Here is a 19,747-nt window from a genome sequence, read left to right on the forward strand (position 1 = left end):
GTAGATTGTCGGAAATTTTGTCAATATCTAAAAAATAAATGTAAACTTCCTTAGTTTATCGATAAATTTGTACGTGTTATTGACTGTATCGATTTTCACAGGTATAGGATTAATGCCCGGTAGAATGGTCGAGAGGTTAGAGGTGTTAACTTATAAGTCTAGAAATTGCTAATACCTCTAGGATAGTTGGTTCGAACCGTATACAAAGCAAGTTTTTTTATTACAGCAGGATAACCAGACAAGATTTTTTTCAGGATTTAACATATAGATAAATAGTTGTACTATGAATCAACAATAATAAAATACATAGAGAATAAATGTATATTATTGTTTACATACTGTGTAATACAATAGACTGTTGAACTATATTATGTATATGTATTTGTGTTGAATAATGTAATGTAATATATATACTGTATTTACCATTGGTAGAACAATAACATTGCACATACTTAGTAAAATCAAGTATGTTGTGAAGAATTAGGGTCTTCAATGAAATAGTTTTAGCATACAAAGGTTATTAGTTACATGAAACTGAATTTGGTGTATTTATTTGAAAGTTGTACATGAGCAGGTAGAAGTGAATCAATGCATGGTGTATAAGTAAACACATCTACAAAATAGATACATTGTTCAAGAAGTATGGTGTATGAGGTAGGCCATAATTAGAAAAGTGAATTTGAAAGAATTGGTTGAATTGTTTCAAAGTGAAATAAGGTGAAATCTTGAAAATTGTTTTGAAAAGTATGGTGTATGAAATAGACCATAATTAGAAAAGTGAATTTAAAGGAATTGGTTGAATTGTTTCAAAGTGAAATAAGGTGAAATCTTAAAAAGTGTTTTGAAAAGTATGGTGTATGAAATAGGCCATAATAAGAAAAGTGAATTTGAAAGAATTGGTTGAATTGTTTCAAAGTGAAATAAGGTGAAATCTTGAAAAGTGTTTTGAAAAGTATGGTGTATGAAATAGGCCATAATTAGAAAAGTGAATTTGAAATATTTAGTTGTACTGATTAAAGTGAAATAAAGTGACATATTGAAAAGTGTTTTGAAAAGTATGGTGTATGAAAAAGGCCATACTTAGAAAGGTGAATTTGAAATATTTGGTTGAATTGTTCTAAGGTATAGATAAGGTGATATCCTTGAAGTGCTTTTGAAAAGTACGGTGTATCTAAATTGCCATCACTAGCATTGTGAATTTAGTAGTTGTTCTGGATTACAAGTACAGTGACTTCTGGGATAGTGTTGTGAAAGGTATGGTGTATCAGAAAGACTAATAAATTGCTATAGAATACTGAATTGAGTATTTGTAACATAAAAGTACTTTGAAGTATTGAAAAGAAGTGACGATTTAGTGGATCTCTTTTGTCATACGACTTGACAGTTAATTGAAATCTACTTGAAAGTGGAATACAAGGGAAATTTTGATTGTATCTTCGGGATAATTAAGTCAAGTTATATTGTAAATGAACTTTCGGATTGGGAAGTCAGATAACAATACATACTGAATTGATGTTATAAACAGACTCATATGATATTGTAAATTTGTGAATTCTATAGTGTTGTTGTTTAATTGAAGTTGAATACAGCTGAATACATTTACAATTAAATACTTGCAAAATGGCTACAGGAGAAATAAGTGAACGGGAAGATAGACTTAAAAGGAGAAATAGAGAAAAAGAAATGAAGGAATTGACAGAGGATAGATTTAAGGAAATGGAAGCATTGCATGAGAGGTCTTTAGATCAAGTTTTTAGATCAAGGTTCAGTGACTTTGGGGATAGAAGTACAGATAGAAATTTAACAGATGATAGCATGCGGACACAAGGGATATATCCTGACAGAAATGATCATAGCACACCATATATGACGGATAGACTTATTGGAGAATCAGTCAGCAGTAGTATGAATCAAACTGAGAGTGATAGAAAGGAAACAGAGAAAAGAGAAAGAAGGGAAAGAAAAGCGGACCCATACAGGATAGGCACGTCAGAGAGTGAACCTGATAAGAAATATGAGGAAGCTTTGGACTTCACTCTTGATTATACATTTGATGAATTCAAAAAGAGAATACAGGCATTGAGTGCTTCAGTATTCACAATTGATGAAGTAAATGGCGATGAGGACACACACAGTGTGAAGGAAAAAGAAACAGGAGAGAGAGCTTTTGATAAAAGACAAACTCTTTTAACAGAAGAAGAGAAGAAACTCAATGAAAGAGAAATTAAGATAATGGAAAGAGAAAATGAGATGATTAAGAGAGAAAAGTACTTGACAGAAATGGAACAAACGATATTAGGAAAGATGGACAAGTTAGAGAAAGAACACATAAAGAAGGAACGGACATTACATTTAAAGGAACAAGAATTCACTTCATATATTAAAGAGACACAGAAGAAAATGAACGACAAGATATACAAGTTAGAAACGTTGTACCAAAGAAAGGAGAAAGAGATTAAAGAAAAGGAACTAGCGATAGAAAAAATGAAAGATGAAGGGCGAGAAAAGCTTGACCATAAACCAGAAAGGACCGACACAAAGAAAAAGCCAGTAAGAATAGATACAGACACAGACACAGATACTGAGGATGATACAGATCATATTGAAGAGTCTGATAGACGGAGACAAAGAGCTAATAAAGGCCTAGACAATCTGAACTTGAAACTGAACTTAACACCGTTTTCAGGAATGGAGCCAGTGCATCGTAATGAAGCTACCTTTGAAGAGTGGAAGCTAGAAGTAGAATGCGTGAAGGCAATCTATTCAGAATTAGTAGTAATTCAGGCTATAAGGAAAGCCCTTAAAGGACAAGCTAAGAGAATCATGCTTCACCTAGGCCCTTATGCATCTGTAGAAAAGATAGAGAAGAAATTAGAAGATGCTTTTGGAAATATTGCAAGTAAAGACAGTATACTTTCACACTTCTTTCTTGCAGAACAGGAAGTCATCAGATCTTTTCTAGAGTTTATTTATGAATGCTATCAAGTGAAATATTAACCTGTAACATCCCATCTATCGGCATGTATACTGCACGGGTACTAACTTGGTACATATTATTAAAATTCCCGTTGAAAGGGCTACGTAGGATTTACATAGGAAATTGGCCCCCAATTTTCTGAAATTTCAAAAGTCATTGACAGTATATAAATTTACTTGTTTTTATTACATTGAGATCAAGTCTAATTAAAAATGCTACACACAGCTGAAAAAAATCATTTGAAGTAACAAAAATCATGACCTAATCACCCCGAGGATCAGCATTTTCATTAATTTTATATCAAAAATCGGACTTTCGTCTTCGAAATTCGTGTTAAGGGAGCCCTCCCCCACAAAATATTTAAATGTCAGATGTACGAATAAATGTGACAGATTTTAATAAGAAAATGATTTTCTGTGGGGGAGGGCTCCCTAAACACCAATTTTTAGAAAGAATTGAAAATTCGTCGCTGAAACTATTGAAAGGCGGTGTAACTCGTGTCGGCGTTGCTATGCATCACGGAATGGATTGTCTCCCTTCAAAACTCGAGCGTCTGACGACACAGATGAATTACAACGCAGAAGGAGACGCTGGAAAACGCCAGGTAAACTGGAAAATATGATTTATTAGGTAATTTATTCCAATATAAAGGAAACGATACTTTTTGATTAACGATTCATGCAACCCTGGCTTACCTAACTTAGATTATTATTGTTTCTGGCATGGTTCAAAGGTGTCCTTAGTGGAAACGGTCGGCGGCAGTGGATAAACTATTCGGATGTTGCCAGGTTTGGACAGAACTTGTAAAGTACACGGTGAAAGAAAAACGGGGCTCTTGGATTTAAGATGCATAGATCTAGATCTATATATTTATGAGTCTGTTTATCTGTTTGAACAAGTGCTTGGCATAGAGTCACTGGACCTATGCTCGCCCAGGCACATGCTCGCCCACTTTTTATTTTGATGCAGATTGTGTAATAAAGATGCAAACTTTTATCACATGTGTTGTTTATTTTTTATACCCATTGTGTCCCACTTTCTGTACGCACTTTTGAAGAGTTTCCGGTTCCGGTCAAGGTCGATAGCAGACGAAAATAAAAGTGAAAGTGAAACCAAAAGTGAAAGTGGCCAAAAATAAACATGACTTAAAATAAATATTTTCAAAAACACTGGTTAAAAGTTGTTGCAAAACTAAAGGTTACACATAGTATGAACTTTTTATGCTGTTTATTTTCGAACTATCAGACCAAATAATGATTTTATATCAGCAAATATTTGTCGACTCCAGGCTGTCAAAATTGTTTTCGAAATGCTGCTTCCATGGCAAAAACAATTACAGACAATTTTACCGTCATCTTTCACATCTAGTTTATTTTAATGTAATTAAAAATATGTTGTTGATGCAATTTTGTGATTCGTCTGCACCTACCTATAAATTCTAGGCTAGAATGCTGCATCATTAATTTTTACAGTAAATACGTTTTGATAACTTCTATTGTATAACTATCATGCTTTTTGTGGAAGTGAATATGTTTTTGAGAATACTGATAGATTAGACTAAATGTTTATCATGTCATTTAATACATAAATGGTTTTCTTTTAAAAATATACCACTGGGCGAGCATGGGTCCTGTCCACCTGGAAAAACGATGAAAACAGTATAGTGGTGTTATGCCCGATTTTCAAAGTCCCGGATGTAAGTGTTTACTATAAATTAGGTCATCTTAATGGGGCAATGCCTGGGTAGAACTAACGAGGCAAAGAAGTTTATATATAGTATTACAATAAAAATATTGCAATTTTAATGCCTTTTCTGGGCGAGGACTGGTCCAGTCAGTCTAATTTCAGGTAAAATGAAGGCCAAAATGAATGTATCTAACCAGTAGGTGAGGTGAGGTTCAGTAGTTTTAGGAGTGTGTGCAATTGGATGATATTGAGATTGAAGTGTGTACTATGTTGGGTGGAGATCATGCAAGGGCATAGCCAGAGGGATGTGACTGGTGCTGTTGCACCCCCTTTTTCGACAAACTGCATTGTCCATTACACCGAAAAGAAAGCACCCTTGAATGTCCATTCTTTGTTCTGCTCACCAACTTGCATATATTTAATATTACTGACATTGTAACCTTTGTATAAAGTCTGCTGATGACCGCGTCTATATCTTTAAAGATCTTTGGATTGAGCCTCGGCAGCTTTACAGATTTTAATATTAAATACCAACAACAAAACTCTAGCTCAAATTCTTTTTTACTGAAAGTGTGAAAAAACTATCGAATATGGATTAGGTGTTGATATGATAAATGCATTACTTTATAAGTGTTTGCTTTTATTATGGACATTGTACAAGTATTAGATCTAGTCTTATGAGGAATTAATATTACATAAATAACTCTGTGTTTATCACATGAAATGTTTTGCATATGAAGTCAAATTTTAAAGCTGTGCCATTTTCCTTTCAGACTATGTTTTTCAGATATATAATATGTAAGAAAAATTCAGTGTTATGCTACAGTTGCTGAAATCATAATATTTATAATTTTGTTGTGTTTTTTTTTAATGCCATGACGCCATTTCGATTCATAGACACCATTTTCCTGCCCTTTTGTTGGTTTAGATTAGATTTAAATGGACCGAAAAGCGTATTTGAACCTCTATTTCTTTTGTTTTCTTACTGGCATAAAATTCTCAGGTGTGTACATGAACATGTAATTATTATTTGTATCATAAAAAGATCAGGAAATTAATTTTAATGCTAAAATGTATGTAGCAATTTTTCGGGTTCCACTGTAACTTAACGGAGTTTATAAATGAGTGTGTAATAAATTATAATTGTGCAAATGATATACTAAATGATAACAGTCCAGTTTAAAAAAGTAGAAATTTTGCATGTTCCCTTCATGACTATATTTGCAGTATAATCAGGCAATTGTTTCCATTGAAATAATACAGGTATAAGTACCCCCGTGGGGGCAGACTGGTTTTGCAGTCACATATATGACATATGTGACAGAAAAGTTTGACATAATGTATCTATAGTATTATGAGTGGGCGAAATCCCATTTCCAGTAATTTTTTGTCAATTTCCCATAGCAAGAATTGGAGCAAATGAATGTGATATTCCTTACAGTATTGAATATGATTTATCATTAGAAACGTTAGATATACTTAAAAAAGGCATATGACTGATGTGGGCAGGTTTGACTCAGGAAATGGGAATTTTGTTGATTTCAAACCCTTTGATGCATACTGTGATTAATTTGATTATTCTAACACGATCCGATTCATTTTCCTATTAAACAAAGAAGGAAGAAAGCAGTGAATTATCATACAACAAATCACTGTTCTGACGTCACAATTATTACGTCATGGCGTCAAGCGGCATAGCGGCGCGCTGGAAAAGAAACCGATTGAAAACGGGCAAATATTTAATGCATGTCATCAAGAATGTACTTTAAAATCCTTTATAACGTGTTAGAATCGAAATAATATATCTCATTTAGTGATTTGCTCTTGAATAAATCATTGCTTGTCGTTCAGATGCGTATTATTATATCACTCGGGCTACGCCCTCGTGATATAATTCATTCGCATCTGAACTCCAAGCAATGATTTATTCAACGACAAATCACTGGATGAGATATATTATTTCTTAAATTTACATCTGAGAATAATTAAAAACAATTTAACTGTAATAGTGGATGGATATATACTGGCTGCTTTTTGTCTGCTGTCTGTGTACAATTATGTAGGTAGGGACAGTCACAATAAAATACAGGGCTTTTTTCCGCTATAAATCTACCTCCTGTAAAAGGAGGTAATCCCAATGCAAAAAAGTATGTTTTTTTCCCAAAGTTGAATTTAAAATTCCCAAATGATTATACCTTTTAGGGTTTTTGCTGTTTTAAGATAGTTTTGTTAATTTGTATGTATATTTAGGTAAATTATAATACTGTTGAACAATTACTGAAATGCAGTTCATCAATATTTCACACAAAAACACATTTATGTAGATTTTGGTAATTTGCAAATTGTCCCAGTTAAGACAGTTTTTGAGAGCATTTTCCCAATTCCACCGGTGTCGGTGGCATTCCCAAATTGATGAAAAAAAGGCCTGAAATAGAAAAAGTGGAAACTCAACAGGTCGCTCAACACAACAAAAACGAAAATGTTGCAGGCTCGGTTTGATTGAGCCTGTTCCTGGACGGTAGTTAAAATGCATGCAACCGTCCACGCCCTCTAGCCCCAGGTTGAGCAGAACTCAACATTTACACATGCTAAAAATACAAAAAACAATTTAGAGACATCCGCAGATGTGTTCATACGGCGATGCACATGGAACCTTCAATGCTACACTAGCGTGTAATTCAATGAAAAGCGGCGTATGGTCCCCAGTTAAAATAATGGGTTTGCCCTAAACGAGAAAACAATGAGCAGAACTAAACAAACTGGAATTTAGAAAGGGGATCTGAGGTTATGGAGCCTGCATATCACAGGAACTGCCAAAAGACAAAATTAAAAAGCAGGCACCATATCCAAGGGGAGATTAAACAATACCCAAAGCTATTAAAGCGAGAGTATTGGAACCACCGAGGCCGAAATGTTCATGCTGAGAAATTAAACAGTACCAGTAACACGACATAAAAGTTGTGCTGAACGATCTGAGAAGATCGAAATATAACAGCCCTGAAAGTCTTTTTAACTGGAGTGGTGTTTTAGGTACCGTTCGTAAATCCACTTTGTTTCTTCAAAAAATCAGAATCCATGAAATGTAGATTACAAATACTGAGAACTTGTCCGTCTCTTGACAAACTTGTGCACATATTTCATGAAAATCTACCTGGACCACTGTATATGATCAACAGTTGTTGCCGACTTACAATATAACTGTTGTAAATATTGCGGCAAGTGATTCTGCCTTTGCGACCAGTGCAGACCACGATCAGCCTGCACATCCGTGCAGTTTGATCATGGTCTGCACTGTTCACTATTTGAATTTCAGTGAACACCCCTTTGAATAATAAATGATATTGCCTAAACTGAATGATGGACTAGTCCATTATAGAAATTAAGCAGGCTAAAGATTAAATGACATTGTGCAAAGGGATTTTTCCTGTATGAATTAAAAACATCAGAATTTCTAGTACAGTATGTTACATAATATTAAATGACATGAAAGGGTAATATAAATAATTCAGATTTGCCAACTTTATGCCAAGCACTAGAAATACACCAATATGTCAAAATTACACCAAAAGCCTTAGCTGTTAGACAATTTCTGAGGTCTGTATGTTCAATGTCAGACTGTTACTGCTGCAGATTGTGGATTCACATTTGTTTTTGATATCAAAGGCATGCTTACAATGAGATGAGGAAACTTAGATGTTATAGCTAGGTTCATTGTAAAGATAGTGTGTGAAATATAAGCAAATTAGGTTACATTCCTCGGAGAGAGAATACCCTATCAGGCCTTAAAAAATTGTTTGTTTCCAACATTATTATCATTATTATACCAGATTTATAACGCACCCTTTTCATGATAAACGCGTTCAAAGGCGCTTTACATTATAGCAGACGCAGCCACACAGGGTGCGAAATTCATCCTCTACTGGTACAGACACAGAGTGATCTGACCAGGACAGAGTGAGATAAAGCCCCCAGAACAGACAGAGAGAAATCCTAGATACAGACTTATCAGGCTAACTTAGCCTAGCTCTTTGCGAATAGACAGTCTGGTTCTTTAACATGCCCGGTGTATAGCACCGATACACACGAAGTCTTTCCTGGGAAGAACCAGTACAGGCCTCTAAGTTAGGTGGGAGACACTCCAGAGCATCTCAGAAATTTTCAGTGCCAGGACCGGGATTCGAACCCCAGACCTCAGGATTGACAGTCAAGCGTGTTTCGAAATATATGTAGTCTTTTATATTTTAACATTTGTGTTTTTTTTGTCTTTAATTAGCCCCTTTAAGTGTAGGAAGTTTAGGTAATTCGCTTACTTCATCCAGTTTTATAGTCTGTATTATTGTTTCAGTTTATGTGGAGTAGTGTCCCATGTCCACGTTCGAGGTCAGACATGTAGGTATTTATTTTACTGTTCTATTAATTTATATTGACCAGGACATTCCCCAGCTGATATGCCAAATTATGAAAGAGTGAAATGAAGCTTTGAACTATGACATGTTAGTCGATAAGTTCGTAAAGTATACTGGTATTTGACATTATTTTATTTGAAGTTCGCTTGTTTTAATTTCATAAAAAAGGAGTGTCGCTGCTGGTTTATGTTTTTGGTAAAGTGAAATATCTCTGTTATTAATATTATCAATGCTATTGACTTGAAACTTAAAATAGTTATTATCTATCTAAGTGTACACCAGGAGAAATAAATCTGTTGTTTTTAATTGAGGTTAATGATAGTTTCTGCTCAGTAAGTGAAGAATGCTTAGTATTCGAAACATTTGTCTTTAAAAAGTACTTTTCTGATAGCTGTAATTATGCTGTCCATTCAGTTATTTACCGGTAATACTTTTTTCATGACTTTTTATTTAATTTTATTTTTTACTTTCTTCAGGATTGGTTTGACAGAATCTATTTATGTTCGGGATGGCTAGTTTAAATCGGTAAGAGTTTTAACCTTTCACATTTACAAAATTATGTATAATGCGAATAAGGAAAGAACATATTGTTCTTCAGTTCAGTCATCTATCTTGCTCATTGTCAGTAGATTCAAACCTCTTACATTTACAAATGGAAACAAAAACTACTACATTATCCATAATTATTATACTGTAGGCGTATTTACCATAAATGATTTATGACTTTTAGGTTGACTGTTTGATAAATAAGTAGATCTATCCTACTCACTACAATATCGGCGTCACACCTTGATTAAGTTTTTAGCTCGACTATTCGAAGAATAAGTAGAGCTATCCTACTCACCACGGCGTCGGCGTCGGCGTCACACCTTGGTTAAGTTTTTCGTACCAGTCCACATTTTGACAAAGTCTTTTGAGATAAAGCTTTGAAACTTTCAACACTTGATTACCATCATCATGGCCAGTTATAGACAAGAGCACATAACTTCATCAAGGATTTTGGCTGAATTATGGCCCCTTTTGACTTAGAAATCATGGTTAAGTTTTTCGTACCAGTTCATATTTTGACAAAGTCTTTTAAGATAAAGCTTTGAAACTTTCAACACTTGTTTACCATCGCCATGGCCAGTTATAGGCAAGAGTACATAACTCCATCAGGGATTTTGGCTGAATTATGGCCCCTTTCGACTTGGAAATCTTGGTTAAGTTTTTCGTACCAGTTCATATTTAGACAAAGTCTTTTGAGATAAAGCTTTGAAACTTTCAACACTTGTTTACCATCACCATGTCCAGTTATAGGCAAGAGCACATAACTCCATCAAGGATTTTGGCTGAATTATGGCCCTTTTTGACTTAGAAATCTGGGTTAATATTAAGTACCAGTTCATATTTTGACAAAGTCTTTTGAGATAAAGCTTTGAAACTTTCAACACCTGTTTACCATCACCATGTCCAGTTATAGGCAAGAGTACATAACTCCATCAAGGATTTTTGCTGAATTATGGCCCCTTTTGACTTAGAAATCTTGGTTAAGTTTTTCGTACCAGTTCATATTTTTTGTAAAGTGTTTGACATATGGCTTTGAAACTTTTATCACTTGTTTAGTATAATAGTCTCTATCTGTAGGAAAGAGAACATAACTCTATCATCTATTTTGGCTGAATTATGGCCCTTTTTGGACTTTGAAATTGGTTCTGTTTTCATACAAGTCCATGTTTTGTCAAAACTATTTGACATATGGCTTTTAAACTTTGAACACTTGTTTATTATTATGATTTCCATCTGTAGGCAAGAGTACATAACTATTTTGACTGAATTATGGCCCTTTTTGGACTTTGAAATTGGCTCATATATTGCCATTTAGTGCAAGACTTATCGAAATCAAAGTAATACAGGAACATTGTTTGTCTAATCTATTTATTTCTTTTGTCTGAATATCCGTGGAAATATTTTGACCCCATTCTTCAATCAATTCTTCGAATAGTCGAGCGCGCTGTCATCAGACAGCTCTTGTTTGCACCAGTCCTTATTTGACAAAACCTTTTGAGATAAAGCTTTGAAACTTCCAACACTTGTGTACCATTTCCATGTCCAGTTTTAGGCAAGGGTACATAACTCCAGAGGCCACATAGTTATGAACCTATCCTCATGAAACTTAGTCTGAATGTTCATCTTGATTATTCCAAAGCCCAGTTCGAGACTCAAGTCATGTGTGGTCAGAAACCAGGTCACCAGGTCAAATCAAAGGAAAAGCTTCTTAACACCCTGGAGGCCACATTTATGGCCACATCTTCATGAAACTTAGTCAGAATGTTTATCTTGATGATTCCTATGCCATTTTCAGAACTAGGTCATGTGGGGCTAAAACCTAGGTCACCCAGCCAAATCAAAGGAAAAGCTTGTTAACACTATAAGTCACATTTATGATCCTATCTTCCTGAGACTTGGTAATTTTATGTTTATCTTGATGATTCCAAGGCGTCATCAAGATCGTGAATTAATCTGGTATTTGACATAATTCTATTTGAAGTTTGCTTGTTGAATTTTAGAGAAAAAAGAACGTCGCCATTGGTTTATGTTTTTGGTAAAGTTGGATATCTCTGTTATTAATATTATCAACGCTATTGACTTGAAACTTAAAATAATTATTTACTATAAAAGTTTGCAGCAGGAGAAATAATCCCCATAACTCTGATTATAATTTTGACAGATTTATGTCCCTTTGTAGCTCAAAATTATTTGCTTAACAAGTTTTTACTGATAAAGCTCTATTTCAGAGTCCAGCTCTGAGAAAAGTTGAGCGTGCTGTCTTACGGAAATCTCTTGTTTTTAATTGAGATTAATAATATTTTCTACTCAATAAGTGAAGAACACTTAGAAATTGAAACATTTGTCTTTAAACAAATACTTTTCTGATAGATGTAATTATGCTCTCCATTAAATTATTTACAGGTAATACTTTTTTCATGATTTTTTAGTTAATTTGATTTCTTACTTTCTTCAGGATTGGTTAATTTGATTTCTTACTTTCTTCAGGATTGTTTTGACAGAATCTGTTGATGGTTTTTAGACTGGTTCGGGATGGCTAGTTTAAATCGGTAAGAGTTTTGACCTTTCACATAATTTACAAATGTATAATGCAAAGAAGGAAAAACATATTGTTCTTCAGTTCAGTCATGTATCTTGCTCATTGTCAGTGGATTCAAACCTCTTACAGTTACAAATGGAAACAAAAACTACTTCATTATCCATATTTATTATCCTCTTAAGAGTATTTACAAGGCTTCATCATGACCATCTTGTTTTGGTTTTTTTTGTCTGAAAATCTCTGGTAATATCAAGCATGCTGTCAACAGACAGCTCTTGTTACTTTTGGGTTCATAATTTTTAGCCCGACTATACAAAGTATATGGAGAGCTATCCTACTCAATCGTGTGTTGGCGTCTTTCGGCATTCCCACCTAGGTTTTTGTCGTCGAGCCCGCTTGCGGAAGCGAAGACTTAGTTGTCAAAATGGCTGTTCGGTGTATGTGCGTCTGTCCATCCGTCCGGATTTGTTAGTCCGGACCATAACTTGGACATGCATGGAGCAATCTTGTTTATATTTGGCATGAATATTAACCTCAGTGAGACAGAGTGTCATGCCAGGTCAAGCTCACACTTAGGTGTCAAAGGTCAAATTCAATAATGACTTTGTCCGAAGCATATCTTCTTCATGCATGGAGGGATTTTGATGTAACTTGGCACAATTGTTCACCATCATGAGACGGAGTGTCTTGCGCGAGAATCTGGTCCCTAGGTTTAAGGTCAAGGTCGCACTTAGAGGTCAAAGGATACAAGAATGACAACTTTGTCTGGAGCATTTTTTCTTCATGCATGGAGGGACTTTGATGTAACTTGGCACAAATGTTCACCACTATGAGACGGAGAGTCATGCGCAAGAACCAGGTCCTTAGGTCTAAGGTCAAGGTCACACTTAGAGGTCAAATTTTTATACGCCCGTTTAAAAAACGGGACGTATTATGGGAACGCCCCTGGCGGGCGGGCGGGCGGCGTCCACAGACCTTGTCCGGAGCATATCTTCTACATGCATGAAGGGATTTTGATGAAACTTGGCACAGTTGTTCACCATCATGAGACGGAGTGTCATGCGCAAGAACCAGGTCCCTAGGTCTAAGGTCAAGGTCACACTTGGAGGTCAAAGGTCAAATTCAAGAATGACTTTGTCCGGAGCATATCTTCTTCATGCATAGAGGGATTTTAATGAAAGTTGGCACAGTTGTTCATCATCATGAGAAGGAGTGTCGTGCGCAAGAACCAGGTCCCTAGGTCTAAGGTCAAGGTCACACTTAGAGGTCAAAGGATACAAGAATGAAAACTTTGTCCGGAGCATTTCTTCTTCATGCATAGAGGGATTTTGATATAACTTGGCACAAATGTTCACCACCATGAGGCGGAGTGTCATGCACAAGAATCAGGTCTCTAGGTCTAAGGTCAAGGTCACACTTAGAGGTCAAAGGATACAAGAATGAAAACCTTGTCCGGAGCATTTCTTCTTCATGCATAGAGGGATTTTGATATAACTTGGCACAAATGTTCACCACCACAAGACGTAGTGTCATGCGCAAGAACCAGGTCCCTAGGTCTAAGGTCAAGGTCACACTTAGAGGCCAAAGGTCAGATACAAGAATGACTTTGTCCGAAGCATTTCTTCTTCATGCATGGAGGGATTTTGATGTAACTTGACACAATTATACACCATCATGAGACGAAGTGTCATGCGCAGTTCCCTTCTTTAGAATTACTTCCCTTTGTTGTTACTATAAATAGCTTATATTGTAACTTTTTCATTACTAGTCGTAGGGAAAAATCGAGACCACTTTTCTGTAGTACAACATGCATGCTACATCCAATTTTGAGGTGTATTTTGACCAGTCTCTACCTGGTAAAGATTTTTGTGTGGACTTACAATTTTTTTTTTGATTTTTTTTTTTTTTTTTTAAGATTAACTTCCCTTAGTTGTTACTATAAATAACTTATATTGTAACTTTTTTATAATTGACTGTAGGGAAAAACCAAGACCACTTTTCTGTGGTACAACATAGATGTTACTTTCCAATTTTAGGTGTATTTTAAGGTATCTCTACCTGGTAAGGAGTTTTTTTGTGGACTTAGAAAAACAAAACACTTAGTTATTACTAAACAACCACAAAATTAAAATTCCATTTGCAAATACAGGTGCTAGAGTAAAGAAATTTGCTGTGACGGGCGTATATTGTGACATTCTTGCACTCTTGTTGTGTATTGACTTCAAATTTTTTAATTTTTATTTTATTTTTTTATTTTTTTTTTTTAGATTTACTTCCCTTTGTTGTTACTACAAATAACCTATATTGTAACCTTTTGCAATCTTTTTTTTTTATTTGGCATAAATGTTTGCCTCAATGAGACAGAGTGTCGTGTGCAACTCCCTATCCTTTTGACAGCTGACGGGCTCGACATGTTGCCCGTGGGCATCTAGTTTAGCTCACCTGAGCCAAAGGCGCATGGTGAGCTTTTGTGACCAGTCAATGCCTGTCGTGTGTCCGTCAACATTTTCTAAAAAAATCTTCTTCTTAAAAACCACTGGGTAGAATTACACTAAACTTAATAGGAATGAACCTTGAGTCGCCCCCTTTCAAAATTGTTCAAAGAATTGAATTCCAAGCAGAACTCTGGTTGCAATGGCAACATGAAGGAAAAACTTAAAAAAATCTTCTTTTCCGAAACCACAGTTCATAGGGCTTTTATATTTGGTATGTAGCGTCATCTAGTGATTGTTCAAATTATCCCCCTGGGGTCAAATATGGCCCCGCCCTGGGGGTCACATGGTTTACATAGACTTCTGTAGGGAAAAACATTGAAAATCTTCTTGTCAAAAACCACAGGTCCTAGGGCTTTGATATTTGATGTGTAGCATCATCTAGTGGTCCTCTAGCAAGAGTGTTCAAATTATCCCCCTAGGGTGAAATATGGTCCTGCCCTGGGGGTCACATGGTTTACATGTACATAGACTTCTATAGGGAAAAACTTTGAAAATCTTGTCAAAAACCACAGGGCCTAGGGCTTTGATATTTGGTCTGTGACAGCATTTAGTGGCCCTCTAGCAAGATTATTCAAATTATGCCCCTTGGGTGAAAAGGGGACCAGCCCCAGGGGTCCCAAGTAAACATAGACTTGTATAGGAAAAAACTTTAAAAATCTTCTTGTCTGAAACCACAAGACCTAGGCCTTTGATATTTGGTATTTACATGTAGTATTGCCTTATGGTCCTCTACCAAGATTGTTCAAATTAAAACCCTGGGTTGAAAAGTGGCCCCACCCCGGGGGCTCAAGTTTTACATAGACTTATATATAGGATTTAAAAAAAAATCTTCTTGTCTGAAAGTTCAAGGCCTAGGCCATTGATACTTGGTATGTAGCTTTGCCTAGTGGTTCTCTAACAAGAATCTTCAAATTATGCCCCTAGGGTGAAAAGAGGCAAATACAGTTTTGCACACCAATCCTAAAACTGACTTCCAGTGACCATGGATGTGACCTACTGACCTACTTTCTTTATATTTTAGCATCAGTTTGATATTTGAAACATGTAGCTCATATTACTCAGGTGAGCGGACCAGGGTCATCATGACCCTCTTGTTTAAACACTTTAACTCTATCTCGGTTATTACTAAAATGAATTTGTTTCAAACTTAGTTGTTCCACCTTATCACCCATATTATGTGACACAAGGTGCACAACTCTGGCACCAATTTTTCATGAATTATGCCCACTTTTAGCTAGAATTTAAGGTTAATTTTGATGCATTTTCACTTAAAATAGTTGTACAACATCGTCACCCATATCATATGAGACAAGGGAAATAACTTTTGCAACCAATATATCATGAATTATCCCCCCTTTTTACTTACAATTTCAGGTTAAAGTTTTGATACACTTTCATATCTACCATGAAATGGTGTGATTTTAGAAGGAACAAAGATCATATGCTGTATTGCTGTTTCATTTTTTGACCTACCAATAAGTGATAGGAATGTTCTTAGAGTTGGTTTTGCATAGACAGTGGTTGCCAGTAAAGATATTGAATATCTGTAAGTATTAAATTATTTTCAGCAGATACTCATTAAGACCTGTAATGAAACAAGCACCATATAAACACACAAATGCTTAACCTCCAACCATGGATTGGCTAGTATTTAAGTTGGTTGGGTGGGGGGTGTATATAGGAGTGAGCTTGGTGGTTGGTCGGTCGGTTGGTTGGTCCGTTGGTTTTGCATGGTTTCCGGATGATAACTCATGAAAGGCTTAACCGATTTAAATAATTTTTGGTACACAGGTGTAACATCAGAAAATACAGGTCAAGATAGAATTTGGAGTCAGTAGGTCAAAGGTCAAGGTCACAGTGACCCTGAACAATTAAATGGATGATAACTTGAGAACCCTTGGGCTTAGGATCATAAATTTTGATACACAGGTGTAACATCATGAAATGCAGGTCAAATTTGACTTTGAGGTATGTAGGTCAAAGGTCAAGGTCACAGTGACTTGGAACAGTTGTACGGTTTCTGGATGATAACTTGAGAATGCTTGGGCCTAGGATCATAAATTTTGGTACACAGGTGTAACATCATGAAATACAGGTCAAGCTCTACTTTGAGGTCAGTAGCTCAAAGGTCAAGGTCACAGTGACTTGGAATAGTTAAACGGTTTCCAGATGGTAACTTGAGAACACTTAGGCCTAGGATCATGAAAATTGATAGGGAGGTTGGTTATGACTAGCAGATGACCCCTAATGATTTTTAGGTCACAGGTCAAGGTCACAGTCACCCGGAACATTTAAACAGTTTTTGGACAATAACTTGAGAATGCTTGGGACTAGGATCAGGAAATTTAATCAAGAGGTTGGTCATGTCAAGCAGGTGACCGTATTGATTTTGAGTTCCAAAGGTCAAAGGTCATTTAAACCTTTTACGAACAATAACTTGAGAATGCTTGGGCGGAGGATCATGAAACTTCATAGGGAGGTTGATCATGACTAGCAGATGACCTCTATTGATTTTGTGGTCAGTAGGTCAAAGGTCAAGCAAGTTCGGCTTTGACATTGGCTTAATTCTGTGACAAGTCCATATTGTGGGGGTATAATTCGTCACTCCTGTGACAACTCTAGTTTGTGATTGATATTATATCCCATTAAATGTTAAAATAATTATGTCTCCCAGGGATCATCCTAGGTCAAAATTTTAAGGGGAAGTGACCCCACAGAATTTAGGGAGAAGTTGAGGAATTTAAGGAGAAGAATCGGCATAGCATTCAGTTTGCTGCCTATATATATCCACTTTCTATGGGTCTAGCTGTAACTTATAAACAGTAATTATTTAAGGAAATTGATTCTTGCATTATCATTTTTATGAATTTCTAAATAAAGTATAAACTTAGCTATGGAAAAGTCGCCTTTAAATTTTTATCCGAAACTTACATGTCCGAAACACGTAAATTTAACAGGTGCACAATCAAAACGCCGTGAAAATGTTCATTCATGTTTCGATTCTCGTGCTTTTATAATGCCTGATTTTTGCATCAACTTGTTCAGATTTATACATTTAATTTATTTATTTATTAATTTTTTCGAAAATAATACCAAACTCGTAGATAATGGCGATCTTTTTACAATATTTTGTACAGCAGTTCTGACGTCCGCGAAAATCATGTTTTATCCACAGTACCCGATCAATTCATTTACAGAAATTGGCCATAATCATGGTAATTGAAATAATCTTTAATAAAATGAAATAATAGTATACAATTGTTGCATAAGATCATGGTCTCGTTAAGTTTATCGGCTTTATACACGCCGATTGAAAATTTTGTAAATGGCGGCAGCTTACAATATTATTGATTGACACTGTGGGATACTAACGCTACGATTGGCTGAAGTTTGACAGACGAGTAGGCGGGGTTGATTATGGATTTATCGATAATTTAATCTAGAATATGCATCAAGTTTTACAACTGATAACTCGATGAAAAACTCGGCGATTCGGATTTCGCCCAGAGGCGATAATTAGGCGAAGTGGCCGACATTAAAGCGACGATTGCTGAAATCGCCTTGTAGAATGATCCCTGGTCTCCCCCATACGTTATGGAGACACATTGATTTTGCCTTCTCTGTCCGTTAATCTCTCCTCATTAAGCTTGTCTGGCTTTGACAGATCAAACTGCAGGCCTGATTTAGACGAAACTTCACTGGAGTTGTCAGTACCAAGTCTAGTTGTGGATATCGCCGGCACGTTCCACTTCAGTGCACAAAATTGCTGGCAGAGTTAAAGATAGTACATAGGGTGGGGATTGGAGGGCGGGTCTAGGGGAGGATATCGCCGGCACGTTCCACTTCGCTGCACAAAATTGCTGGTAGAGCTGAATATAGTACATGGGGGGTGGGGGTGGGGGAGGTTGTGTTGTGAGACATAAGTTTGGACATATATTTTCACACATTGAATTTGTTTGTCATTATATGTTACATTTCTTGTCCTATTTTAGCTCACCATAACATGGCTTCTGCTAAAATGTCGAGGAAGAACATGGGACAGTGAAGTTTCCAGATGATGTAAAGGATGATTTGTTTGTCAAGTGTTAACAAAGGAGAATTTGGACAGTTCCGTTGTATAATGTATTAGATATATATATATATAGAGAGAGAGAGATTTTACAACAATGTTATAACAATATTTCATTTGGGTTAGTTTTGTATTTAAAGACAGACATATAATACAGAAAAAAAACCAGGTCTATTGGCGAGATACATGTTAAATACAGAAAAAACAGATCTGTTGGCAAAATGCAAGCTGCTATCTGTTGTTATAGCAATTTTTGTTTAGCTTAATGTGAAAGCAAAGATGTTATAGCGATTTTTGTTCAGCTTAACCTGAAGGCAAAGAGCTCACGGTTGAAAATGTATGACTGCTGATAAACATAGATCTACTGCTAAGGAAACTGCAGTTGTTGTTGTTGTTTTTTTTTCATGAAATTGCTTAAATTAGACTCAAATTATGTAATGTTCCACATTTTTAGAGTGGTGAACCATTTGATTAGTTTGATAGGTACATAAATACGAATTTACTGCACTCCTTTCTGCCAAGAAAGTCAGTAATTAGACTAAATGCGCAAGAATAAGTTAAGTGCACTCACTTATATTTTCCACATATTGACCATATATTGCTTCCAGGTACATTTAAGACAAAGTACCCCCAAACTTTTCAGCCACTGAAAACTAGCATCAGCAGCAGTAATAACTTCCCTCGAGTAATGCAACCAAACATCTGTATTTAAACATTAATACACACCAGAGCCATGCGGGTAGGTGATAATCGGCCCGGAATTCATGATGGTCCTCGGGCTGTTATTCATTTTCCAGGCCGATTACCACCTCCCGGCCCAGCTATGTCATGTATTAACCTCTAAATAACAACTTTTTTTGTAATGTTCTGCATACATGCCTTGTGTGTCGGATTACGCACAACCAACTTACATTATGTAACTGATTTTACAGTTTATACCTTCAGCATGAAGTAAAAAAATAGATATTTTTCTATTTATATGAACAATCAATTTTATAGAATTTTAGACCATATTTACATGTATGT

General features: G+C 35.8%; 1 long non-coding RNA gene across 1 annotated transcript; it reads left to right on the top strand.

The window, feature by feature from the left end:
* The first annotated feature begins 3,337 nt into the window (after positions 1 to 3,337).
* LOC123526337 (uncharacterized) lies at positions 3,338 to 19,048 on the top strand. The gene is made up of 6 exons (XR_008366383.1): positions 3,338 to 3,607; positions 9,009 to 9,052; positions 9,546 to 9,594; positions 12,106 to 12,167; positions 16,027 to 16,198; positions 18,645 to 19,048. It is a non-coding gene; the product is annotated as an uncharacterized LOC123526337 (long non-coding RNA).
* The last annotated feature ends 699 nt before the right edge of the window (positions 19,049 to 19,747 follow it).

The sequence above is a fragment of the Mercenaria mercenaria genome, chromosome 12 (genome assembly GCF_021730395.1).
Source record: "Mercenaria mercenaria strain notata chromosome 12, MADL_Memer_1, whole genome shotgun sequence".
Taxonomy (NCBI): Eukaryota; Metazoa; Mollusca; class Bivalvia; order Venerida; family Veneridae; genus Mercenaria; species Mercenaria mercenaria.